This window comes from Dendrobates tinctorius, unplaced genomic scaffold (assembly GCF_039654945.1).
Source record: "Dendrobates tinctorius isolate UK_male_01 unplaced genomic scaffold, ASM3965494v1 ptg000003l, whole genome shotgun sequence".
Lineage (NCBI taxonomy): Eukaryota > Metazoa > Chordata > Amphibia > Anura > Dendrobatidae > Dendrobates > Dendrobates tinctorius.
In genome coordinates this window covers 55,528,522-55,550,088 of record NW_027361671.1, presented here as the reverse complement: position 1 = coordinate 55,550,088, position 21,567 = coordinate 55,528,522, and positions in this window count along the sequence as shown.

The following is a 21,567-nucleotide window of genomic DNA, read 5'->3' as shown; positions in this document are numbered from 1 at the left end:
GCAGGCGTCTGCAGCCGAGGAGGAAGAGGAGGAGGGAAGCCTTGATGACAGTCAGCCATTGTCTGCTCAGGGAAGTCTCGTGGACAAGGTGGAGGAGGAGGATGGTGGGGATGATTATTTTGGGGAGGAGGATGCTTCTCGGGGCAAGAAAAAATGTTGGCGTGGCAAGGTCAGGTACAGGGTTTGTGCGTGACTGGAGGGATGTTGATTTGCCAGAAAGTGCTCCTCCACCCAGCACTCGTAGTGCATCATTGACACCTGGAACATTGGCCCACATGTCTGATTATGCCTTGCAGATCCTAAAAAGGGACCCCCGCATTGCCAAAATGATGAACGATGACGACTACTGGTTGGCCAGCATCCTGGATCCACGCTATAAAGGCAAATTCCAAAACATCATGCCACAGGAGAACCTAGAGCTAATACTGGCTAACAAACAAGCAACTCTGGTAAACCGTTTGTTTGAGGCATTCCCAGCACACAGCGGCGGTGATGTTTTTCCAACGAGCCCTAGGGGGCAACATGGAAGAGGTGTTCGTGGTGCACACAGCCAAAGTGGCGTTGGACACAGGGGTTTCATGACCATGTTGTGTACTGATTTTTCAAGTACCGCTCACACGACTGGTAATACTGCATCGATCGAAAGTGACAGGAGACAGCAGTTGTCAACTATGGTAACAAACTACTTCTCCTCCCATATTGATGTTCTCCCTCACCGGTCATTCCCCTTTGACTATTGGGCCAGTAAACTTGACACCTGGCCTGAACTGGCACAATATGCCTTACAGGAGGTCGCTTGCCCTGCTGCTAGTGTGTTATCTGAACGAGTCTTAAGTGCTGCTGGATCAATCCTGACAGAAAAAAAGGACCCATCTGTCGACCCAAAATGTTGATGATCTAACCTTCATTAAAATGAACCATGCATGGGTTTCAAAGGATTTTGTCCCACCCTCCCCTGCTGACACGTAGGTTGCCAGAAAAATGGCTTGCTTTTGTCCTCCTCTTCCTCGGGCTTCTCCAATTACCCCATTTGCAGCTGCTGAATGTCCAACATCAACATATGCCATTTTTTCCACCTCTCTAACTGGGCTGCCTCCCCCCACAGGGCCGGGGTTACCACCTGGCGCACGCACCCGTGCGAGTGCCGTTACCCTGGACAGGTGGGTGGGCACACTCTTTGGCAACGGCACTGGCACAAGGTCCCTCATAGTAGAATCAAGTGTCTCTGACGGTGGGGGTGCACACCCGCCGTCAGACACACCGGCATACTATGAGGGGCCCTGTGCCAGTACCGCCACCCACGAGTGGGCCCCCCCTGCTTGCTCAGGGCACCAGCACTTGCAATACTTACCACTCCCTGCTCCACCACTGTGTAGTCTGGCCTGTTAAATACTTCACTGGGACTGCCAATACAAATTTGGTGAAATGATAGATGATGGTTAAGACGTAGCTATGCCCTGTCCTGCTGGGCTCTATCTTCAGATGATCAATGGCTTCCATTTGTTATGGACATCGACTCACAATGATTTGCAGTGGTGGTTTATCATCAGCTTTCACGGTTTTCCGACTCACAGACGTTTGACATTCCTGCCCACATATTTAAATGTGTCCTCTCATGCCAATCCAACAGAATCGCCTATGGCCTGTGGCTTGTGTCTTTTGCACCCAAAAGTTACCTGACAGATCATGATAGGCAGTGAGGACAATGTCTACATCTGTCCCTGTGATCACAATTTGATGGAGATGAGTAATGGTGATGGGTTCCACGGTACTGCAATACAGCAAACCTTTCTTCACAAGAACTGTTTTCGCTGTCTCCACAGACAAAGTAATTGAGGGTCAGCATCGCCTCTGAGAATTCTCCCGGGAGTTTTTACCGTGATTAGTAATTCCAAAATTTCTGCAATCAGTCGACTTTCCGTCTGTACTTGTATCCATCTCGTTTCCTCTTACAGAGAGTCTGGACTGTCTTACTGAGACTGAAATATATATGAACACTGAAAAATACCCCAACAGTGTATACTGGTGTACGCTTCGAATACATAACCCTTTTTCTACTTTTTAGATTCTTGTCTAATCCATACTGAGGCTGTGAGTGTCTTTGTCTGACTCCGGAAATATACACGCAGATTTTTAATGTTTAAACTATGCTAAATATACCTGCTATCCAGTGATACTGTACCCTTTCTCAACTTTGTACAATCACGTCGAATCCATACTGGGCCTGAGACCGTCTGAGTCTGCCTCCTGATATATAGACATAGGTTTTTAATGTTTAAACTATGCCATATATACCTGTTATCCGGTGATACTGTACCCTTTCTCAACTTTGTACAATCACATCAAATCCATACTGGGCCTGAGACCCACTGAGTCTGCCTCCTGATATATAGACATAGGTTTTTCATGTGTAAACTATGCTACATATATACCTGTTATCTGGTGATACTGTACCCTTTCTCAACTTTCTACAATCTTATCGAATCCATACTGGGCCTGAGAACGTCTGAGTCTGCCTCCTGATTAGAGATGAGCGGTGTTCGAGTCGACCTGTTCGCCAAGTTAAAATTCCAGCTGTTTTGGGCGGTGTTCGAGCCGTTCGTCGAACTCGAACACTTTGCTTAAAATTCGGCTGTTCGAGGTTCCGTTCGAGAATGGTTTGTTCACCAAAAGCGTAACTTCATTTTCACATTAATAATGGTTTTCAATGTTAATAGACTGTTTAGTAGCGGTGTGTGGTAGCAAGCGGTGTAGTACACCTGTCAAGGAGCTACACCGTGTGTGTTTCTAATTATTTTTTACCGCATCTTTTCCAGAAAATCCTTTTGGGCCTTGTAGCACTGTCTGCTACTCAGCAGAGGAGCCCACCAGTGAACCTAGCTATGCCACCTGTTTATGAAAGAACCAGTTTTTTACTGCATTTAGCACAGTTAATACTTTGGGCCTAGTAACTGTGTCTGCTACTCATCAGAGGAGCCCACCCGTGAACCAAGCTGTGCCGCCTGTTTATGTAAGAACCATTTTTTAACTCCATTTTGCCCAGTGAATACTTTGGGACTAGTACCGGTGTCTACTGCTCAGCAGAGGAGCCCACCTGTGAACCTAGCTATTCTGCCTGTTTATGTAAGCACTGTCTGCTACTCAGCAGAGTTGCCCACCCGTGAACCAAGCTATGCCGCCTGTTTATGTAAGAACTGCGTACTACTCAGCACAGGAGCCTAGCTGTTAAGCAAGCTACAGCACCTGTGGTTTGGACACTTAATTTTTTCATTTTTTCTGGTTAGGCCTAATTCCGGAATTCCGGTTGACCTGCACTTACTAGGAAATCCTTGTTCGCGGGGAAGAATTGGAATCCCAGATCCCCATCACTAATGGGGTTCAGCGGGTTATCTGCACCTGTAAGCGACACACTGGACCTTTCAGTGTAGCGCGCATGCAGCCCCGGACATGTAAGGGCATGACAGACCTGTTATTGATCGATCTCGCGTGCCAGAGCCTCGCGTGTCCCTCTAGTAAGCTTGACGCGTACCGCGGGGGCATGCCGGAGTCTCGTTCGTTAACGGAATTAAGCTGAGAAATCGCTAGCACAACTAAAAACGTACCCTTTCCACCAGGAAGTCCTCCACCCACCACTCTAAGTGTATCATTGACACCTGGAACATTGTCCCACATGTGTGATTATTTCTTGCGGATCTTCTTGTTATATTGCGGTGTGATCCATCCTGAGCGTGTGACAGTCTGTGGGTTACTCCTGCAATTTAGATGTACATTTAAAAATTACCCCAACACTAGTGTATACAGCTCTACGCTTGTGATACATTACCCATTTACTGCTTTTTATATTCTGGTCTAATCCAAACTGACCAAGTGAGAGTTATTTTCTGACTGTGGAAATAAATACTGAGAATGACAACAATGACCCCTACACTGTGTACAGCTGTACTCTTCAGATCCATTACCGTTTTACGGCTTTTTATATTGTGTTGTAATCCATACTGAGCCTGAGAGCGTCTGTGTCTGCCTCCTGAAATATCTACGGAGATTTAGAATGTTTAAACTATACTATATATACCTGCTATATGATGATACTGTACACTTTTTCTACTTTTTATATTCTTGTCTAATCCATACTGAGCCTGTGAGCGTCTCTGTGTGACTGATGGTATATATAGGGAGATTGACAATCATCCTTTGACTGTATAGAGCTGTACACTTCTGATACAGTACCATATATCTGATGTTATTTTGGGTTCATTTTCTGCAACATTTTTAAATTTGGTGGAAGAGGCCACGGGCGTGGGGGGGGCCAGCTGGTGCTGATGGTGGTGGTGCATCTGCTGGTAGTGGCAAAAGCACAATAGCAGCTAAGGCAGGAAGTGTTGAGCCTGCGTCATGGTCTGGCTCCAGAACGCCTGGAAGGCTACCTTTTCTGGGAGTGGGTTAACCGCTTTTAAAGCCGAAGCATCAGGAACTGGTTTTGGCTTACATTGCCGAAACACACTCCAGCAAATATGCCCTCCTCTTCTGAAGTTTCAAAAAATGCAAGCACTGAGTCGTCAAGTGCTGGCTCCTGGTCAGGAAGAACCCCTTTCCTTGTGTCCTTCACCCCCACCAAAAGTGAATGATGCAGCAGGCCACACTTCACATTAGTCCATGTATCTCTTTCTATCATACCATGCCTGGGTTATCAAGTCAAATCGTGAATTTCCCAGTCCAAGATGAATCTGACATTGAGTGTGGGTGGCAAGCCAGGGCAGTGGGGTTAATCAGTACCGGGCCAGTGTCTCAGAGGGATGTGTCACGTTCGTGGTGATGACCCGTTCCATGGCCCAGGGCATCCATACAAAGGGGTGAATAACGTTTATAGGTGAATGATACGTGACGCCATCTGTGGTTTCTGATCAGATTGACCCGCGCTGCCCTCTGCCTAAACAGTCCAAGTGCAGTGAGATGGAAGATGGGGACGACGAGGAGTCCAGACTAGTACAGGGATTCCCTAGCGAGGAGACTTATTTAATTGTTTTCAATGTTGGGACAGCTATTTTTGGGGAGCACTATACTCTGGAGAATGATATATGAGGCCCACCATACACTGGAGCATTCCAAAGGTGGACATCAGACACTGGAGCAGTATTTACAGGGCCCATTATGCACTGGAGCATTAGAAATGGGGCCCATTATATATGGAGCATTATTTGGGCCCAAAACACAGTGGAGCTTCATCCATGGGGACCAACATATACTGTAGCATTATGCGGAGCTCATCATATACTGTTTCAAACATTATATGGGACCAATGATTCTGTATGGAGAAATATATGGGCCTCATTACTCTGTATAGCGCACTATGCGGTGGCCATAATACGGTATGGAGTAATATACTGTCCGTTTTTGGAGCTAAAGGAGAATTTAAAACGGATATCAGTCATGAGATGTAAGAAGTGAAGTATTTTTCATTGTACTATACCGCTATGTATGAATGAGTCACCGGAGGAGGAGAAAACAAAAATGCAAGCTAAGTCCAGAAAACCGGAGAGGTTGGTAGCTATCGGATTGCAGACCCCTGATCCTATACACCACCACTGACAGTAGCCGTGGGGGGTTCCTACGGTGCCCTAGTCCCCTCATCACAGCTGGAGAACTACATAAGCCTAAAGAAGGAAAGGGGAAATCTAAACTGCCCCAGAGCAGACCCCAAAGCAATAGACTGCCCCCAACATGTATTGTCGGTGAAAAACAGATGAAAACACAAACACAGACAGAAAGACAGGCTGAGCAAACGATGGGGCCCAACTAACTAGGTAGGACAGGACAGAAAAGATGCTGGCTGCAATCTGCAAAAAACCCTACCAAAAATGTCCCAACCGTCTGATAGGGAAAAAGGCCCTGAAGTCGCTAGACTTCAAAATCACTATATCAGCACTCAGGTATATTCTGAAAACAGAGCAAAGAGATCAACTGATCAGAGACAAAAATGGAATTCAGCCAGTCCCAACCAGGACTGGCTGAATACAAACACTAAGGAAACCAGACAAAATCTCATGGAATAATAGCAGGGCAAAAACTTAGCTTTTAGTAGACAGGAACTAAGCTGGATGCAAGAGCTCAGAGCAGAAAGGATCACCAGCAGCCCTGCAGGGCGTCGGCTGCCTTATATCCACTCAGAAACTCCAGATGTCCAATCACACTCCGCCTGTTCAGATAACAGGTTCTTCCCATCCCAATCAATTTCACTACCTCTCTTCACCAGCAGAGGGAGTTCATCAGACATCAAAGGTGAAGGGGAGAATGAACTCACAACAGTACCTCCCCCTTGAGGAGGGGTCACTGAACCCTTATCCACGCCACTAGGGCGATCAGGATGGGCCCGATGAAAAACACGAACCAATCTTTCGACATGAATATTGGATGCAGGGACCCAAGAATTATCCTCCTGATTATAACCCTTCCATTTAACCAAATACTGGAGAATCCAGTATCTTCTCAACCTCATATTCCACATTACCTTCAACCAATACAGGGTCAGGAGGTGCCACCACAGGAACTACTGGCTCAACAAACCTCTTTAACAGAGACTTATGAAACACGTTATGGATCTTGAATGTAACAGGAAGAGCCAATCGGAAAGAAACCAGATTAAGAATCTCCAAAATCTTGTAAGGTCCAATAAATCTAGGTTTAAATTTTGGAGAAGCCACCTTCATGGAGATATTCTTTGATGACAACCAAACCATATCACCCACCTTAAACCGGGGACCAATGGTCCTATGCCGGTTGGAAAACCGCTGGGCCTTTTCCTGGGAGAGAGACAACTTATCCACCACTTGGTCCCAAATCTGGTGCATTCTCTCCACCACAGTGTCAACACCTGCGCAGGCAGAAGACTCCACCCGCCCTGAAGAGAATCGACGATGAAACCCAAAGTTACGAAAAAAAAGGTGACATCAAAGTGGCAGAACTAGCTCTATTATTTAAAGCAAATTCGGCCAAGGGCAAAAATGAAACCCAATCATCCTGATCAGCAGAAATAAAACATCTCAAATACGACTCCAAAGTCTGGTTTGTTCTCTCGTCTGCCCATTGGTCTGAGGGTGAAACGCAGAGGAGAAGGACAACTGAATTCCCAGCTTGGAACAGAAAGTCCTCCAAAATCTAGAAACAAACTGAACTCCTCTGTCAGATACAATGTTCTCAGGAATCCTGTGCAATCGAACCACCTGTTGCAAAAACAAGGGCACCAACTTTGAGGAAGATGGCAACTTAGGGAGTGGTACAAGTTGGACCATCTTAGAGAATCTATCACAAATCACCCAAATAACAGTCATTCTCTGAGAGACAGGCATGTCAGAGATAAAATCCATTGAAATATGGGTCCATGGCCTCCTGGGCACCGGCAAAGGCATCAACAACCCACTAGAGCGAGAACAAGGTTTAGACCAGGAGCAAGTCCCACAGGACTGCACAAAATTCCTGACATCACGAGACAAGGCGGGCCACCAAAAAGACCGACTCACCAAATCTCTAGTACCAAAAATACCTGGATGACCAGCCAGTGCGGAGCAATGAACCTCAGACATCACTCTCTTCCTCCACTGGTCAGGAACACACAATTTTCCAATGGGACAACGCTCAGGTTTGTCCTCCTGAAACTCTTCCAGAACACGTCTCAAATCGGGCGAGATGGCAGAAAGAACTACCCCCTCACCTAAGATGGTAGCAGGCTTGGTCACAATAGGAGAATCAGCAAAGAAACTCCTAGAGAGGGCATCTGCCTTGACATTCTTAGTGCCCGGAAGAAAAGAGACCACAAAATCAAAACGTGTGAAAAACAAGGCCCACCTAGCCTGTCTAGGATTCAAGCGTTTGGCCGACTCCAGGTAAATCAAATTCTTGTGGTCAGTAAGGACCACGACTTGATGTTTAGCTCCCTCCAACCAATGTCTCCACTCCTCAAATGCCCATTTCATGGCTAACAGTTCCCGATTCCCCACATCACAGTTACGTTCGGATGGGGAGAACTTTCGGGAAAAGAAAGCACAGGGATTCATTTTGGATGTTACAGGATCTTTTTGGGACAAAACAGCTCCTGCACCAATCTCAGAAGCGTCCACCTCTACCTGAAACGGGAGTGAGACATCAGGTTGCCGCAAAACCGGAGCAGAAGTGAACCTTCGCTTCAGCTCCTGAATAGAAGAAACAGCCTCCGGAGACCAATTCAGCACATCAGCCCCTTCTTAGTCAAATCAGTCAATGGTTTGGCAATACCAGAAAAATTAGCTATAAATTTCCGATAAAAATTAGCAAAACCCAAAAACTTCTGGAGGGCCTTCAAAGAAGTGGGCTGAACCCAATCATAAATGGCCTGTACCTTGGCCGGGTCCATTTCAATAGCTGACGGAGACAAAATAAATCCCAAAAATGAAATCCTCTGTACACCAAAAAGGCATTTCGATCCCTTGACATACAGGGAATTCTCCCTCAAAATCCGGAACACAGTCCGAACATGTTCCACATGAGAGTCCCAATCCTTGGAAAAGATCAAAATATCATCCAGATAGATGATCAAAAATGTATCCGCAAAGTCTCGGAAAATATCATTCATGAAGCACTGGAAGACAGAAGGGGCATTAGTGAGCCCAAAAGGCATCACCAGGTACTCAAAATGTCCATCCGGATGTGAGGCTCTGAGCCATGTTCCTGTTCTGTTTGACTTTGCCCTTACTTTTGCCCTTATCAAAGATGGAGTAAGTAGCTTCACAAGGGGCCATCTTGTTCCTGTTTGACTTTGCCCTTACTTTTGCCCTTATCAAAGATGGAGTAAGTAGCTTCACAAGGGGCCATCTTGTTCCTGTTTGACTTTTCCTGTTTCCTGCCTGCTGTGTACTAAAGGGACTCAGCACATTACACCTGTGGTTGTGTATCTGGATCTTCACCTGCTGCCAAGCTTGGAGAACTCGCATTGTGCCTGCTTCTTCTATACCTCGGGATTCCCCGTTTGTTACTTACCTGCCGTCCTGCCTGACCGCCTCTCCTGTCCGGATCTGCTCCGCTTCATTCATCTCTGCGGCCTGCTCTCCGCTTGAAGCCCGGTCCAGGCTCAGGACTTTAGGACTGTGTGCTCCCGGACCTCAGACTCTCGCCAGTTGGTTCGTACAGACTCTACCTGTTGCCAGAACTTATATCTGCTTACCGTGTAATACTGAAGCCTGCTTCCTGCAATACCCCTGAACTATCTTTGCATAGTACTGTGACCTGTTGCTACAATATAATACTGAACCTTTGAACATATACTGTGTCTGTCTTCTCTGACCCATGCTACTGAGTTCCATAGAACCTATAGTACCAATTTGACACCGGAGTATTAAACGCCGTCTTCCATTCATCCCCCTGCTTAATGCGAATAAGATTATACGCCCCCCTGAAGTCAAGCTTGGTAAACCAGCAAGCACCTTTTACTCTGGAGAATAGATCAGAAATCAGGGGTAACGGATACTGATATTTAACAGTCATTTTGTTGAGGGAACGATAGTCACTACAAGGCCTTAATGAACCATCTTTCTTGGCCACAAAAAAACCCCCAGCACCTAAGGGTGAAGAGGATGGTCTAATATGACCCTTCTCCAACGACTCCTTAATATAGGATCGCATAGCCTCGTGCTCGGGTACAGATAAATTGAAAAGTCGACCCTTGGGAAATTTACACCCAGGAGGCAAAGACGCAGACTCATTCTCACTAAATAAATCATAAAAATCAGCCAAATAGTCAGGAACATCATGCGACTGGGGAGAGGTGGAGAAAATAGGAGCGTCACTAAGGGCACACCGACAACCCCAACTCACCACAGACACAGATTTCCAATCCAAAACTGGATTATGGATTTGCAACCAGGGAAACCCCAGAACGATGGTATCATGCAAATTATGCAACACCAAAAATCTGCAATTTTCTTGATGGTCTGGGGCGACCCGCATTACCACCTGGGTCCAAAACTGAGGAGTAGCATCAATACCCCTCAAAGGGATAGGCGTCCGCAGAGGTGTCATAGGAAACCCACAAAGTTTAGCAAAATCCAAGTCCATCAGGTTCAGAGCTGCTCCCGAATCCACAAAAGCCTTAGCGGAAAATGTGGACAGGGAGCAGATCAGAGTAATTGCCAGAAGAAACTTAGGTTGAACACCACCCACAGCAAATGTGTGTGCAAAACGTTTCTCTCGTTTAGGGCAGACAGAAATAATATGAGAGGCATCTCCACAGAAAAACACAGCTTATTACGCCTTCTGAACTCCTGACGTTGCGCCCTAGACAAAACTCTATCACATTGCATAGGTTCAGACATTTGTTCAACAGGTGGCAACACCTCTCGTGCAGTTTTGCGTTCACGCAAATGCCGATCAACCTGAATGGCTAATGACATAGAATCGTCAAGACCAGAGGGAACAGGAAATCCCACCATAGTATCTTTTACGGTTTCTGACAAACCCTTCCGAAAGAGAGCTGCCAAGGCACCATCATTCCAGGTAGTAAGGACCGCCCACTTTCGGAATTTTTGACAGTACAACTTTGCAGAATCCCGACCCTGGCTCAATGCCAACAGGGCCTTTTCAGCCTGATCAATAGCATTAGGTTCATCATACAACAACCCCAAGGCCTGAAAAAATGCGTTCACATCAGTCAGAATAGGATCATCTGGTTTCAAAGAAAACGCCCAATCCTGGGGATCGCCGCGCAGCATAGAGATGACAATTTTAACCTGCTGCGCGGAGCTCCCCGATGATTTAGGCTTCAAGGGAAAAAATAATTTACAATTATTCTTAAAATTCAGAAATTAAGACCGATCCCAAAAAAACACATCAGGAGTAGGGATTTTTGGTTCAGCAGCATGTGAATGAGCAAGATAGGTGGAAATTCCCCGCACTTCAGCAGTGAGTTGCTCCACATGATCAGACAATTGCTTAATCTCCATTGAGAAAAAATTCCCCCTACGGCCTCAGAGAAATAGAGCAAAAAATATACACAAAAAAAAAAAAATTCTGACACTTTTTTTCCTTGTTTTTCCTTTTTCTTTTTTTTACAATTCTTTCCTGCTATTGAGCACCCTAGAATCTGCGGTATGGCTGGTGATTCTGTTCTGAATGAGTCACCGGAGGAGGAGAAAACAAAAATACAAGCTAAGTCCAGAAAACCAGAGAGGTTGGTAGCTATCGGATTGCAGACCCCTGATCCTATACACCACAACTAACAGTAGCCGTGGGGGGTTCCTATGGTGCCCTAGACCCCTCGTCACAGCCAGAGAACTACATAAGCCTAAAGAAGGAAAGGGGAAATCTAAACTGCCCCAGAGCAGACCCCAAAGCAATAGACTGCCCCCAACATGTATTGTCGGTGAAAAACAGATGAAAACACAAACAGAAAGACAGGCTGAGCAAACAATGGGGCCCAACTAACTAGACAGGACAGAAAAGATGCTGGCTGCAATCCGCAAAAAACCCTACCAAAAATGTCCCAACCGTCTGATAGGGAAAAAGGCCCTGAAGTAGCTAGATTTCAAAATCACTATATCAGCACTCAGGTATATTCTGAAAACAGAGCAAAGAGATCAACTGATCAGAGACAAAAATGGAATTCAGCCAGTCCCAACCAGGACTGGCTGAATACAAACACTAAGGAAACCAGACAAAATCTCATGGAATAATAGCAGTGCAAAAACTTAGCTTTTAGTAGACAGGAACTAAGCTGGATGCAAGAGCTCAGAGCAGAAAGGATCACCAGCAGCCCTGCAGGGCGTCGGCTGCCTTATATCCACTCAGAAATTCCAGATGTCCAGTCACACTCCGCCTGTTCAGATGACAGGTTCTTCCCATCCCAATCAATTTCACTACCTCTCTTCACCAGCAGAGGGAGTTCATCAGACATCAAAGGTGAAGGGGAGAATGAACTCACAACACTGCTATTTCTCTGCCGTATCAGAGGATCATGAATTGTGGCATGTATTAAAAGAGCCCAGTGACAGTCTTTGGCCCAGGGCCCACGAAAATCTGGAGCCAGCCCTACCCCTCCCACAACTTTAGCCAAATAACCCCCAGTTTTTAACTATTATTATAAATTAAATTAAGGTTGACAAGCTAAGTAAGAAGAATTGATGTTTTTGGCATTAAAATAGGCACTGTAGGTGTTTCCTGTCCTCCACTCCCTGCTGACCTTGGTTCCCCATTGACTTGCATTGGGTTTCGTGTTTCAGTCGGCCTTCGACTTTTCACGAGAATTGGCCCATTTCGTTCGACCCGACTTTTGAGAAAGTCGTGTTTCATGAAACCCGACTCGACCCGAAAAAAGGCAATCATCTCTACTACTCAGACAACACAGAGTGAGGGTAAAACATACCCAAGATGGTGCAAAATTACAGATTCTCATCCTTCCACTGACTCGCTGGGAAAAGAGCAGCAGTGACTTCAGAATTTCAAGGGCCGACTACCACACCTGTGACACGCAAAGAGAGGAGGTAATGACAAGCATAGCAGTCCATTAAAGTACAAGAACTGGAGGGTCACAACCTGGCTTCTCCGAACATCTGCATAGAGTCAGGTGTCCAGTGGGTCCCATTCCTGGCTTTCCCAAACATATCCATGGGGTTCAGGTGATCGGTGGGTCCAAATCCTGACTACCTCAAATGTATATATGGGTCAGTGATGGTCAATGCAACAAATCTGTATTTCTGTATTTTTTCAGCACGGGGGGCGTGGTCCCCTAAGCTGACATCCTGTAGACTGTCAAATCTGTGTCCCTTGTAATGGAAATATGATCTGGCAGCTATCGTGTAGAATCTTCCGGGCTGTGGTTTTGTCAAGAGTCTCTGGTTCTTTAGATCTATTGGCTGACTTGGATGTTTGCATATATGGATGTATGTTAGTGATGAGCGAGTGTAGTCGTTACTTGAGATTTACTGAGCATGCTCGATTGATCTCCGAGTATTTTGGCGTGCTCGGAGATTTAGTTTCTGTATCCATAGCTGCATGATTTGTGGCTGCTAGCCAGCCTGAATACATGTGGGGATTGCCTGTTTGTTAGGAAATCCCCATATGCATTCAGGCTGTCTAGCAGCCACAAATCATGCAGCTACGGCAAAAGAAACTAAATCTCTGAGCACATCCAAATACTTGGAGATCACCTGAGCATGCTCGGGAAATCTCGAGTAATGAGTATACTCGCTCATCACTAATATATATCTGTATATGGAGGTATCTGTTACAGAGGGGCATATATCCTCTTTTTATAGTTAACAACTGTCCTCAGAGGCGTAGCTAGGGTTTCGGTTCAGGGGGGGCGAAACTTCTGAGTGGGCCCCTAACTAGGTAACTGTGATTACAACTCGGTGACGCACCCTAATAGTGGATGTAGGAGATGACTGCGCTGTTACTGAAAATAATCCCTATATAAAGACCAACATGGATATTATCACATTGTGATCAGTGGTAAATACCAGTCCTACAAAACATATGTGATTAATGCACAGGTATAGTTGGTGTCTTACAGCTGACGTTGTTTCTGATGGAATCGGTCACTTATCACGTCTTTTCCATCTGGCCCAGACCGACATGACAACTCCTCCAGCCACGGCTCTGCTACAGAGAATACAACAACGACACGTTTCACTTCTCATATTCCAGCCCCATCACCATGTATCCCCAACCTGCACAAACCACTCATCCTGCTGATACCCCAATGCTGAGCCACTGCTGCTGTATGTGTCTCTATTACTGCACCTGATACCCCAATGCTCAACCGCTGCTGCCGTATGTGTCCCTATTACTGCACCTGATACCCCAATGCTGAGCCGCTGCTGCCGTATGGCCCCTATTACTGCACTTGATACCCCAATGCTGAGCCGCTGCTGCCGTATGTGTCCCTATTACTGCACATGATACCCCAATGCTGAGCCGCTGCTGCCGTATGTGCCCCTATTACTGCACTTGATACCCCAATGCTGAGCCACTGCTGCCATATGTATCCCTATTACTGCACCTGATACCCCCTATACACACACGGCTCTGCTCCACACCCCCTATACACACACAGCTCTGCTCCGTACACCTTGTACACACGCAGCTCTGTTCCATACACCTTGTACACATGCGGCTCTGTTCCGTACACCTTGTACACACGCACCTCTGCTACGTACACGCTGTACACGCACCTCTGCTACGTACACGCTGTACACATGCGCCTCTGCTACGTACACACTGTACAAACTCGGCTCCGCTCCGTACACCTTGTACACACCTGGCTCTGCTCCGTGCACTTGTACACATGCGGCTCTGCTCCGTACACCTTGTACACATGCAGCTCTGCTCCCTACACCCCGTACACACTCGGCTCTGCTCCGTACATGCTGTACACATGCGGCTCTGCTCCGCACACCCCGTACACACGCGGCTCCGCACCATACACCTCGTGCACATACGGCTCCAATCCGTACACCCCGCACACACGGCTCCACTCCGTACACCCCGCACACACGGCTCCACTCCGTACACCCCGCACACACGGCTCTGCTCTGTACACCCCGTACACACATGGCTCTGCTCTGTACACCCCAACCTGTACACACTTGGCTCCACTCCGTACACAAATGGCTCCGCTCACCCCATACACATGCGGCTCTGCTCCTCTGTACACCTCATACATGCATATCTCTGCTCCGTACACCTTCTACACACACGGCTCCGCTCTGTACACCTCATACACACACAGCTCTGCTACATCCACCCTGTAAACCCCTCTTAAGCCCACACAGAAACTTACTTCACCTCATCCAGCACCATGGCAACCAGCACAGCAGAACCCTGCAGCCGCTGAAGCCCCTGATCATGTGACCCCTTGACTCCGCCCTTCCCGTGACCTCATCACAGGTCCTGTGTGCACAGAATAGCCCAGGATGACATTGCTGGCTGTGAGTGGGGGGCACACTGCTGGCACCGGGGCCCCCCACCGCCTTTTTAGGGGCCCATAGCGGCTGGGCGGCAGAGTAGGGAGATCTATTCTCCCTGCTCTGCCGCAGAATGTAATTGTATGGGCGCGCTGTGCACGCCGATACAGTTACAGTAGCGTAGCTCTGGTGGGCCCCCTCAGAGCTCAGAGCCCGAGGCGACCGCCCCCTCTGCCCCTCCGGTAGCTAAGCTACTGACTGTCCTTCAAGCCAGCATCCAGAGTTAAAGGGGAAAAATGGTGATGAGATCAATTCACATTGTTTAATTATTTATTATATTTGCATAGTTTTTCTTCCTCTGTTTTGCAAGTCAACAAGCTAGCTGGCCTGGACAATGTGTAATCTACATATCAGCAAACATGATTGTTCAATTATCCTGAGTCTCTAGTCATCCAGGATAACAGAACAATGTTACATCAAATGTCAACTTACAAGTCCATATTATAGGCTTATACGAACAAAAGTCTGTGTTTTCTTGACCAACCAGAAAGAAACACATAAATTCAAAATTCAATATATAGATAACTGTCAATGACTCGTGGCTTACTGAAAATGAACGTCTGGTTAATTAAGATAAAATGCTGTGTCGTTACAACAGGTAATTGTTATTCTATTTTTTATACACACTTCTAGGCCATTTTTTAAATCCAAAACAACACATTTCAAGGTTGCTCATATCTATATGAAATATCAGTACAGGATACTTGGCTGCTGGCATTTGGTGTTTGTTATCTTAAATTGTGGCTGCTGCTGGTAGTCATATAAACTGTTCTATAAAGGCCTCTGCACTATTTTTTACTAGCCTAAACCTCAGATAGAATTCATAAACTTCCTCCATTGTACTGCTAATTCCTTTATGCATATGTGGCGCCCCTGAGGGTTCAGTCGCCACAGAGGTACTACACCTCCTCTTGAGGTGTGGTACCCCACCATCCAGGTAAGGTGGGGACACCTGACCACACTCCAACACCTGCATCCCACACAACATAGTAGTGTAGCAAAGCTCCCTTTGGTGGCTCCCTGCTTGGAACACGAAGAGTGCTGGGAGGTGGGTGGAGCTTAGTCTGCACCAAATGATTGGGAAGAGTTTAGGATTTAGTCAGTCTGACAGGGTCAGAAGGAGAGAGAAGATCCCCGGAGTGGGATGGACGAGGAAAGTGCTGCAGCGGACCTTAGTGACCTGGGTCTGCTGGCACAGGAAAGAGACATTGATGGAAAGCCTGACTCTTTATAAGAAAGTTAGTTTTGAACGGAATGTAAGGAGAAGAGGAGGGCTGAGGACTAGGGTTAGAGCAGAACCCTTTCCAAGTTCACAGCGCAAGTCCGGGGTCCGGTCCCCGAGGTTTTTTGGATACTAATGGTCCTGCAGCAGACCCTGGAGGAATAGAAGTTGTCACCACTTTATTCCCACACAAGACTTGGGGGCACAACAGCAACATGAGTGAGCCGGGACTTAGTAGCAAGGAGTCCCCGAAGCAGGCTACAGCTGTCTGCCGTACAAGTAGAGTTCATAGGAACATCTGACAGGAGAAACTCCAGTGTAACTCAGTACTGAGAGTACTTCACTATAGGCGCAAAAAGGGAGACGTTCAGAAAAGGCACATGTTAGCGGAGTGTTGGAAGGGAGTACTTCATCTTGCCTGGAGGTTGGCTGAGCAACTGACCCGGAGGACACGGCACGGATGCAGGCACCTGTACCATCACAGACAGTGACTAATGCTTTGGAACTACATGCCCTGGTGTCCTCCGCTTATTCCTGCGCCCACACACTCCGCACTGCTACATCTCTGTGCCTGTTACTGCACCATCTACGTCTCCTTTCTATCTCCTCACCTAGCCTGCCCTGGGACTACTGCCCTACCTGTGGAGGGCCACAACATCATTGCTGCACTACACCATCTGTCCCAGAGGATCTGTTCGCAGCGTTGGCTTAACACCTCTCTTGCTGAACACCACAGGTGGCGTCACGAATCATTCCTACATCAAATTTCAACCATTGCCCACACGTGCAATGAACATTTCCGCTGTCTTCAATGGGTGCCCAGGGCCACGGACCGGGTCACAGCTGCCGTGACAAAACCCCCCTTGGAGATCCGCGGGCCCGGTACCGAGTACCCCACCAGCCCTGGGAGGGTGACCCAACTTGGCGTCACGAACAGGATGACGAAGCCCGGTACCACCGGGTTCTGTGTGCCGAGGATTTATTGGACTTAATTGCTGAGAATGTGCAGAATAACCAAATTGATATACTGTAAAATGGACTCTCAAAATGGCCGCCGGCGCCGTGAAGAAGGGCGTGACAATATGGGTGGTCCTAAGAAAAGAGCGCGGACTGTCCTGGGCCTCCCCTGCCTTAACTTCTATGCTACAGCAACATGGCCCATCCCCAGAGGGGTTCGTATATTGGCTTGGTATGGCGGAGTAGGAAGAAGACGCCGCCCCCCAGAAGGAGGAGCGAAGCTCGGTGGCGGGAAAGGAGCCCGGGAAGGGAGAAGAACACCAGGACGCCATGATGGAGGAAGGAAGGAGGCCTGAAGAGTGCGAGGAGGTTGAGCAGAACTTCCCCGGTGCAGAAGCTGAAGGTTCCGACCCTGCTTCCACAATGAACCGCCAGCAGCTGGAGGACGAGATTGCCCAGCTGACACACCGCCTATGGCTGAGACAAGTGGCTCTCTGGACCCTGAACCTGCAGCGCGCCCAGGAGGGGCCTGTACCACCGGTACCTACACCATCGGTACCCACCACCGCTGCACTGGTTCTCCCTCAGGCAGCATCTGTGGAACCTGCAGCCGCTGCGATGCCATCAGCAGCGCCTGTTACCATCTCCCCGCTGCAACCGCCGCTGAGCGCTGCCTGCCAGGAGGAGTTATCCGAGGGCCCAGGAGCTGAAGGCGAGGAAGATATGCTCCTGCCTGGACCTAGCGCGGCTGCGCAGGTCCCACCGGAGGCCCTTGCGGACCCGGAGCCGCCATCCGCTCCACCACCATCTCCAGCCTCTAACCAGGTAGCTCCAGTCACCGCTGCTGCCACCGGCTGCCGCCCGATGCCTGCACTGGAGCCAAGACACCAACGGGAAGCATCAGGTACGACTGCCGCCTCTGCAACCAGGTTGCCCCCTGAGTTCCCGTACACCGCGTGTAATGGGCCGATACCCCGCATGGGACAAATGGAAGAGCTGTGTTCTCAATTCAAAAGCACTAAGCTGACTGCGATGGGGAAATGGAAGAAGTCCCTGTTGAAAAGAGTAAGGCTGGAGCAAGCGCGTCCCATTCGACATCTTCTGATCTCAGCAGAGGAGTCTGAGCAGCTGATGGGTGTTAATATACATCATGGGTTCCCCCTTCCAGAAATTCATGATCCCCGCATTTCACCCTACAAGCGGCCAAAGGCAAAAGTTTCACCAGCTGTCAGACCAAAAAGCAGAGCAGCAGAGATACCATCTGAAGCTGAAGAACAACATCCATTGGTACCAGTTGTTACCCCTGCTATACCACAGGCAGCAGTTACCCCAGTTGCCACTTCATCTTATGTTAACCCACAAGCAGGAAGAGGATGTCCTCAAGTTCTCCCCTGGAAGCAACTCAAGAAACCAGCTTCCATCACCCCAGGAAGGAACCAACATTAAAGAACATGCCCAAAATAACTGTTACCCAGGAGGGTATTAGCACCATTATGCCTTTTTGTTTTGTTAATCATGTTTTTCTTCCAGTATTCTTCAGTTTGCATAGTTGCGTTGGCAGCCTTTATTATGAAAAATTGAACTGCAGTGATCATGAACTTGGAGTGTATCACAAACTTTATTGTAAATAGTTGCACCTCTTTAGGTGCCCTTTCTTGGTTTTACATAGGCCTTCTAGGAATAAGGACTACCTCAGCTGGAGCATAGCTCCAAACCAAAGGACACTGCAAGAAATCTCGGCTGGGAGCGGTGTCCAGCACTACAAGAATTGTGATGTTTTAATGTGAAGAGTTATATAATGTATCTTATGAGAGTATTAATAGTTATAGAATAGCTTTTATATAAAATTTAAACTGATAGTAATGACTAGATATCTGATTAGGAGTAAAGAGATGAAAATTTAAATAAAGAATATTCAGGTGACGAACCAGGTACCAGCGGTTGTCACTTATGGTCAAAAAGAAGTGAAAATGGGGAATGTGATAAAGGGTATTGAATAGCACTTTAAATTAGGTAACATAACTTTAAAATAAGGTAATGCAATAAATCATAGTTAGTTAAGTTGTTTGCAATGTTCAAGAGTGTGTGCCTCCCACATTGGGAAGTTTAGATAAGAATTGTTTATCAGCATACCAAAAATTTTTGTATGTTCCTTTGTTTTGTCTAACTTTGTTCACTTGCAGCCTGTGGATGTGCTGTGTTTAACGGGGGGTATGTGGTGCCCCTGAGGGTTCAGTCGCCACAGAGGTACTGCACCTCCTCTTGAGGTGTGGTACCCCACCATCCAGGTAAGGTGGGGACACCTAACCACACTCCAACACCTGCATCCCACACAACATAGTAGTGTAGCAAAGCACCCTTTGGTGGCTCCCTGCTTGGAACACAAAGAGTGCTGGGAGGTGGGTGGAGCTTAGTCTGCACCAAAAGATTGGGAAGAGTTTAGGATTTAGTCAGTCTGACTGGGTCAGAAGGAGAGAGAAGATCCCCAGAGTGGGATGGACGAGGGAAGTGCTGCAGCGGACCTCAGTGACCTGGGTCTGCTGGCACAGGAAAGAGACATTGATGGAAAGCCTGACTCTTTATAAGAAAGTTAGTTTTGAGCAGAATGTAAGGAGAAGAGGAGGACTGAAGATTAGGGTTAGAGCAGAACTCTTCCCAAGTTCACAGCGCAAGGCCGGGGTCCGGTCCCCGAGGTTGTATTTATACTAATTGTCCTGCAGCAGACACTGGAGGAATAGAAGTTGTCACCACTTTATTCCCACACAAGACTTGGGGGCACAACAGCAATGTGAGTGAGCCGGGACTTAGTAGCAAGGAGTCCCCGAAGCAGGCTACAGCTGTCTGCCATACAAGTAGAGTTCATAGGAACATCTGACAGGAGGAATTCCAGTGTAACTCAGTACTGAGAGTACGTCACTATAGGCGCAAAAAGGGAGGCGTTCAGAAAAGGCACATGTTGGCGGAGTGTTGGAAGGGAGTACTTCATCTTGCCTGGAGGTTGGCTGAGCGCCTGACTCAGAGGACACGGCATGGATGCAGGCACCTGTACCATCACAGACTGTGAGTAAAGCTTTGGAACTACATGCCCTGGTGTCCTCTGCTCATTCCTACGCCCACACACTCCGCACTGCTACAGCTCTGTGCCTGGTACTGCACCATCTACGTCTCCTTTCTAGCTCCTCACCTACCCTGCCCTGGGACTTCTGCCCTACCTGTGGAGGGCCACAACATCATTGCTGCACTACACCATCTGTCCCAGAGGATCTGTTCGCAGCGTCGGCTTAACACCTCTCTTGCCGAACACCACAGGTGGTATCACGAATCATTCCTATACCAAATTTCAACCATTGCCCACACGTGCAATGAACATTTCCGCTGTCTACAATGGGCGCCCAGGGCCACGGACCGGGTCACAGCTGCCGTGACAAAACCCCCTCTTGGAGATCCGCGGGCCCGGTACCGAGTACCCCACCAGCCCTGGGAGGGCGACCCACATAAAACTCAGTAAAAATAGTTTTGTTTTACTTTCTAGAGTAGACAGTTAATGTGTCATAGTGTGAATGACATAATAGTCAGTATGCAGTAATTTGTGCCAATAATTGGCTGGCACACACCAGCTTTTCAATATAACTAAGACAGTTGAGTATAACTATTGTGATAAATCTTGACTTACTCATGTCCCTTTGCCTCCCTTTCTTTCTGTCTCTAGATTACAGCAAAAAGAGGACAAAGGGAGAAGAATAACACATGACTGAGCGTTTGGACTAAGCTGGGTTTGTTTATAGTCTGTAACCATGGAATACAGTTGAGGTCAAAAGTTTTGAGAGTGACACAAATTTTATTTTTCACAAGCTTTACAGCTTCTTTGTTTTCGATGTTTTATAGTTACTGATAAACATTTATCAGCATTTCATAAGTTTGTAAACCTTTAGTGACAAATACCTCAGGTTTGTGCAAAGACTCAATAATTACAGTATTGACCCTTATTAATTATTGTAATTCTCCCTGTGATACTTGATATCAGCTTCTGAGCCAAATTGTGACTGATGACAACCCATTTTTGCCTAATCAATGCTTGGTGTTTACCATAATTTCTTTGTTTTGTATGTCCACTTGTTGTTTGGAATTGATTATAGTTTCTCAATGGAATTGAAATTTGGGGGTTCCTTGGCCTTGAACCTAAAATTTCAGTGTTTTGTTCCTTTAGCCACTTAGTTATCAATTTTGCCTTGTAATATGTTCTCCATCTTGGTGGAAAAAGTGTTGTTCATTACCAAATTGGTAATTGATCATTGGGAGAAGTTTCTCTTGGAGGATTGTGAGTTGTGAGTGAGCTATCCCAAACATGAATGGTCTCTGGAGGCTTTACTTTTGGCATTCCACGGGACTCAAGGTATTGCTGAC